Raw genomic sequence first — 6,766 nt, 5'->3', positions numbered from 1 at the left:
GTTTTATTGATTGTTTCCTTTGCAGAAACTTTTTATCTTGATGAAGTTGCAATAGTTCATTTTTGCGTTTATTTTCCTTGCTTTCGTGACATGTCTAATGAGAAATTGCTATGGCCAAGGTCGGAGAGGATTCTGCTGACATTCTCCTCTAGGATTTTGATGGGATGCCCCTGCAGTGTGGCATTCATGTTCAATGAGAACAGTGATGGGTAATTACAGCAACTGTGATCTGTTAAGGACAAAGTAAAGAAGAGTTCTGACCCTTCAGATTCAGGAAGACTTCCCAGGCAAGAAAATTAGATCACTCAAATTTATAACTCACACTGCGAGGAATATGGAATGGGAAGTTGAAGAGTTGACAAAGACCAATTATGACTCCCAGAATGGCTGTCATCTCAGGAGTTAGAGTTTTAGGTATTTGGTGTATTATAACTGCTCTCATCCTTATTGTGTTTGTACTTCCTCAATTCAGTAGAATTGAGGGCATCATGTTCTTAGAAGAGGGTGTATGTGAATCTACATATACAAGGAGTGGGCTGTACCAGATTCAGTGCAGCTGTTCACTCAGATCACTCAGCCATGTTTTTGCACTCAGTGCTTTTGATTAACTTAAGAAGTATAGATGGATTCATAGGGGTTGAATGATAAGCAGTGAGACACAGGAGGGAATTAGCAACCAAATTCTTCTTCTTCCTCCCTCTGAAAGACTGCCCTGAGATGCAATTCATCCATAGACCTGTCCAGAGACTTACTGCCCAGACTGGCAATCAGCTGTGTTTTTCCATATATCTGGTCAGCTCAGACACCACATTGTATTTGCATTTCATTATTCCTTATCCTACTTCCCTTCTGCCCCACAGTTTTGTTTCTTTGAGATTACAACATCCAATAAAAGATTATCACTAAATTTTTTTCACAGGCTCTGGTATCAAAGAAAGCCACGGGAAGATTGCTCAAGGCAGCAGGAACTGTAAATTCAGAAGCTCTGAGTCAGCGGCATGCTTGAGGAATAGCAAGGCGTCTTGTGTGGCTGGAGGTTAATTAATAAGGTAAGTATGTTAGAGTTGAGGTGAGTGTTAACTAGGCACTTGATTTTATGTGGCCTATTTGGTGTCTGTAAAAAGATTTATCTCCCCCCCGCCCCTCTGAAGGAAAAACGAAGCTACTGGAGGGCTTTGAAGATTAAGTGAAATGTTCCTCTTTTCAGGAGTTGTGTGCAGAATGGACCAGAGGGGAGATAAGATGAAAATGGAAATTAGGAATTTTAATTAGGAAGCACTTACAACAACATAGGTAAAATAATAGTGGGTGAGGCAAAGGTAGTATTGGTGAAGGTGTTGAGGAGTGACCAAATTCTGAATACATTTTGAAAGTACAGCTGACAGAATTTATTACTGGATCAGATAAAGGGTATGAGAGAAAAAGCTTTGGTCTGAAGTATAATAGGAAGAATTGAGTTAGCATTACTGATATGGGGAGATTGTCTGATGAACATAGTTTAGGAGAAGTGAGTTTAGTGTTAGACTTCATAAATGTAAGATGTCACATATGTATGACACATATACGTGATATGCACATATATGTATATACACATATACATATAAAATGAGGAAATCTCTACCTCTCCAAATTAGAAATCAACAGTTGGTAATGACTAGCATGTTGCTATTATTTAAAATCATGAAAGACAAATAAGATCACTGTAGTTAATAAGAAAGAGAAGTTCCACAAATTTAAGGTAAAATTCCTCAATTTTATAGGATGAAAAATTAGAGGAGACAGAAAACAGTTCCAGAAGCCAAGTATAGGGAATGTCTCAGAAGGAAGAAGGGATGAATTGTGCAAAGCTGCCATAGATTCCATTTGGCAACATGGAAATTATTCATTACAGAACAACCTTTTCTACAAGGAAAGAAAAGGGGATACATTTAATTCCATTTAAATTTAGCCTCTTTTCTCTCCCGATGGCTCACTCTAACTTGACTATTCCCTATCACTTTTTACTGGTGTGAAGAGTATAGTGGATATATAAAGAGGATCCTTGATCATCTCCAAGGCCATCCCTCTATCTCTCTGTACTCACAGTCTCCTTCTGTATCCTTCTGGCATCAACAATAATTCCTGTAATGCTGTCCTAGAGAGGAAGGCAGATATATAGAGAAAAAGCAGAAAAATCTTCCTTTATATTCTAAAATATTGAAATATTGAAAGCTTATGATGACAGCTTAAGAAAGAAAATAGTTTTTGAAATCACTTTAAAGATAAAGAACAAAAGCCAGAGAGACTATGAGCTTCAAATTTAAGACATTAACTGCAGAATAGGGAAGACTACTTGGTGATGAGGAAAGTTATTTCTGCTCTAAAAGATGTAAAATCACCATTTCTGGGAAGAAATGGGGAACTGGAGGGGCATGATGAGATTTAAATGCTGGTTTCTTGAGCAGGAAGAAGCATCCCACTCCCCACTTCTCCACACCTTTCTAGTGGAACCATAAAAAATGTAGTAAAAATCACAATAATTTTGGGAATCCAGGAGCTAAAGTCTCCATGGCAAGCCCTGTAACCAGTATGGTGACTAATTGGTAGGCTAGCAATTGGTGAGGGTAAGTATTGAGTCAGATGGCCTGATTCGATTCAGTTTTCTTGGGGAATCTGAGTGACTCAGTTGCTTAAGCATCTGCCTTTGGCTCCGGTCATGATCACGGAGTCCTGGGATTGAGCCCTGTGATGGGATCCCTGCTCAGTGGGGAGTCTGCTTCTTGATCTTCCTCTCCCTCTGTCCCTCTGCTCTTCATTGGTGTTCTCTCTCTTTCTCTATTTCAAATAAATTAAAAAAAAAATCTTAAAAAAACGATGGGCTGACTCACAGTTTTCTTTAGGACAACGTGGCAAGAAACATAGCTAAGTATTACTCAGCCCGTATAGAAATACTGAGGGGCTAATAGACTATCAGAAAAAAATCTGTGGTCAGAATGAGAAAGATGCTGAATACATGGCTCTTGCCATAGGAGGACATGGGAGACCGTAGCAGATATCTTCACTCCCCTCTCATTCAATCATGACAGATGTCAGGGAATGATGATGGCCAGAAATAGGCAGAAGCCATATTGTGTGTTGGCCAAGTCAGCCACCCTACACTGTAACAGTGTAGAACAAAGAAAGCAATGAGAACAAAGAAAGTGACATGGAACAGACATGCCTATTTTGCTGCCAGAGTGTAAATGAAGATCTTAAGAAATTAGATAGCAAAAAAAAAAAAAAAAAAAATTTAGAATGCTTTAGGGGAAGGAAATGGTGGGAGCTGAATGACCACATTTTAATTCAGAAGGAGCAACATTATTGTCAAGTGCAAGTCGGTATTCTACTACAACACAAATAGAACATATATGATACGTTGAGTTCACCTTTGAAGAAAGATAATTCTCTCACTGCACAATTGCCTTTTTATTTTTTAAATTTTTTTTAATTAAAAAAACTTTTTTTTTACGATTGCCTTTTTAAATGGAAAGTTTAAGCTTACATCACAGAAAATATTCTATTCCCTAAGGGAACCTCCCTCTTCACCTTACGGGTGAGATTACAACTTTGGCCAGAAGTATTGGCCCACAATTCCACTTATTACTTGTGATGACTTAGGGAAAAGTAGATGGCTCCACAGAGCAACTAACAGATGCTTATGAACGTACATGAGAAAAATTTGGGTCCCACATTACCATTCTCTGAACAGTGTGGAGTAGGATTAGTGGCACCCTTTTATACTCTTTATTTTACATAATTTGCATTGAAAAGAATAATGAGGCAGTGGACAATACAGTGGACACTATATACAAAACAATGACCAAAAATATGTGATGACTTCAAGTTATGCAAGTCTATTAAAATAATCTCTTTTTTTTAGTTACCTATTTCTTCTGCGCAATAAGTATTAAAATACTTACTTTTTCAAAACCGTTTTGGGTTATTCAGACATGTATTTTGGAAGTCAGAGTTGGGAAATTTGGTCTAAGGGTTCAAGAACTTCATTTAGGATTCATTTTTTAAAAAAGATTTTATTTATTTATTAATGAGAGATACATATAGAGAGGCAGAGACACAGGCAGAGGGACAAACAGATTCCCTGTGGGGAGCCTGATGTGGGACTTGATCCCAGGAGCCCGGGATCATGACCTGAGCCAAAGGCAGACCCCTCAACCACTGAGCCATCCAGGCGCCTCTAGGATTCATTTTTTTTTTGTGTGTAGAGTAAGACACCATTACTCTAAGAATCATATATCCTGATTAGGATAAAGTGGCAGGTGAATATGTTAAAAAAAAAAAAAAGCTCTGGGACATAATGTTTCCTACGCACATGAAGTTAAATTTTGCGAGAGACATTGGGCACCAGGAGAAATTGATGGTTATTGGTATCAGACCTACCTATGTGCTCAGTGTACACTCTGCGACAATGGCTTCACTTCTCTGAGCTTCAATGTCACCTTCTGAAAAAGGATAACCAAACTACACCTACATGCTATGATTATATGAGATTATATACATGAATCTTTGTATTATATTCACTTAATATTTCTTTACTTAGAGACCTAAAGGTTATAACTTTCAAAAGGCAGGGACTTTCCCAGTTAAAATAGGTTCTGCCATTTATCCAAGTGTGAATTTAAAATTCACAAAGTGTTACTAAACACAAATATAAAAAGTAAAGACAAAGAAAAAAACAAATTATAAGTGACTTTGTTCTAATTACTCTGTTTTCAACTTAAAATCATAGTTTTTGCTCAGAGACTGATAGATCAGTTACATAAAATCTTTAAAAAGTTTCTGCATACTAAAATATCCTTAAATATGACATATTGAGAGGAAAAAATAGTCATATATGGACAAGGCTAATTTTAGCAATTTATAGAAGGGACATACAGACTAATTTTCTTTCTTTCTTTTTATTTTTTTTACTAATTTTTTTCTTAAAGAGAAACAACCATTAGAAAAAGAGACCACAGAGATCAATTCTTGATTTACAAACAAATTTACATTGGTAACAAATATAGGAAAGAATGCTCTGCAGAAGGACCAAAGGGTACAACTGTGATAACATTCTTGTTTGTGAGAATTTGGGAAACTTTTACTGTTAACCAGTGTGGAGGTATTAATTAATGTAATCAGATTGGAAGACAGACAATATTCATTAAAAGCTAACATGCATGTGCTCATTGACCTAGCGATTCAGCTAGAAATTTATCACATGGGTATTCTTTCAAGTTTTCCATGATACATATCCAAGGATGCTTTTTGCAATTTAGTAACAGCAAAAGAATGGAAATGATCTATATAATTATCAGCACAGGGTTAGTTTATTTTATTTTATTATTTATTTATTTTTAAGATTTATTTATTTATTTATTTATTTATTCATGATAGACATAGAGAGAGAGAGAGAGAGGCAGAGACACAGGCAGAGGGAGAAGCAGGCTCCATGCAGGGAGCCCGACGCGGGACTGGATCCCGGGACCCCAGGATGGCGCCCTGAGCCAAAGGCAGGCGCCAAACCACTGAGCCACCCAGGGATCCCCACAGGGTTTAATTTTATATTTTATATTATTTATAAAATAATATATATTTTTAATATATACATAAAATTATTTATATATATAATATATAAATAATATATATAAAATTATTTATATTAATTAATTTAATAAATGTTTTATGTCCCTGGAATTCAGCTACTTAATACAGTGTGGAGCTCTATTTACACTGGTGTTGGAATGTCCCCAAGTAGATTATTAAGTGAACAAAACTCCCAGTCATAAAGTAAATAAGTCGAGCAGCACCAGATCCGAGATGACGGCCAGCAGGAGGCTGATGAAGGAGCTTGAAGAAATCTGCAAATGTGGAATGAAAAACTTCCGTAACATCCAGGTTGATTAACTAATTTATTGACTTGGCAAGGGCTTATTGTTCCTGACAACCCTCCATATGATAAGAGGGCCTTCAGAATCGAAATCAACTTTCCAGCAGAGTACCCTTTCAAACCACCGAAGATCACATTTAAAACAAAAACAAAGATCTAGGGATCCCTGGGTGGCGCAGCGGTTTAGCGCCTGCGTTTGGCCCAGGGCGCGATCCTGGAGACTCGGGATCGAATCCCACGTCGGGCTCCTGGTGCATGGAGCCTGCTTCTCCCTCTGCCTGTGTCTCTGCCCCCCCCCCCCCCCACCCCGTGACTATCATAAAAAAAAAAATCCGAACATCGATGAAAAGGGGCAGGCCTGTCTGCCAGTAATTAGTGCTGAAAACTGGAAGCCAGCAACCAAAACCGACCAAGTAATCCAGTCCCTCATAGCACTGGTGAACGACCCCCAGCCCCCAGCCCGAGCACCCACTTCGGGCTGACCTAGCTGAAGAATACTCTAAGGACCGTAAAAAATTCTGTAAGAACGCTGAAGAGTTTACAAAGAAATACGGGGAGAAGCGGCCTGTGGACTAAACTCTGCCACCACCGATTCCAGCGAGCGTGAGCGGAGACCCAGAGCAGCGCATTCAGACACCCCGCAAAGCAGGACTCTGCAGAAAATCGACACGTGCCGCCTGGCGTTTGCTTGTGGCAGTTACTAACTTTCTACAGTTTTCTTTCTTTCTTTCTTTCTTTCTTTCTTTCTTTCTTTCTTTCTTTCTTTCTTTCTTTCTTTCTTTCTTTCTTCTTTCTTTCTTTCTTTCTTTCTTTCTTTCTTTCTTTCTTTCTTTCTTTCTTCTTTCATTTTTTTATTTTTAT

General features: G+C 38.0%; 1 pseudogene; it reads left to right on the top strand.

The window, feature by feature from the left end:
- The first annotated feature begins 5,820 nt into the window (after positions 1 to 5,820).
- On the top strand, positions 5,821 to 6,574 carry LOC140616461 (ubiquitin-conjugating enzyme E2 L3-like; annotated as a pseudogene).
- The last annotated feature ends 192 nt before the right edge of the window (positions 6,575 to 6,766 follow it).

This window comes from Canis lupus, chromosome 24, assembly GCF_048164855.1.
Source record: "Canis lupus baileyi chromosome 24, mCanLup2.hap1, whole genome shotgun sequence".
In the NCBI taxonomy this organism is placed as follows: Eukaryota; Metazoa; Chordata; class Mammalia; order Carnivora; family Canidae; genus Canis; species Canis lupus.
The sequence above is the reverse complement of the archived record's forward strand: the minus strand, read 5'-3'. Positions and strand labels throughout refer to the sequence as shown.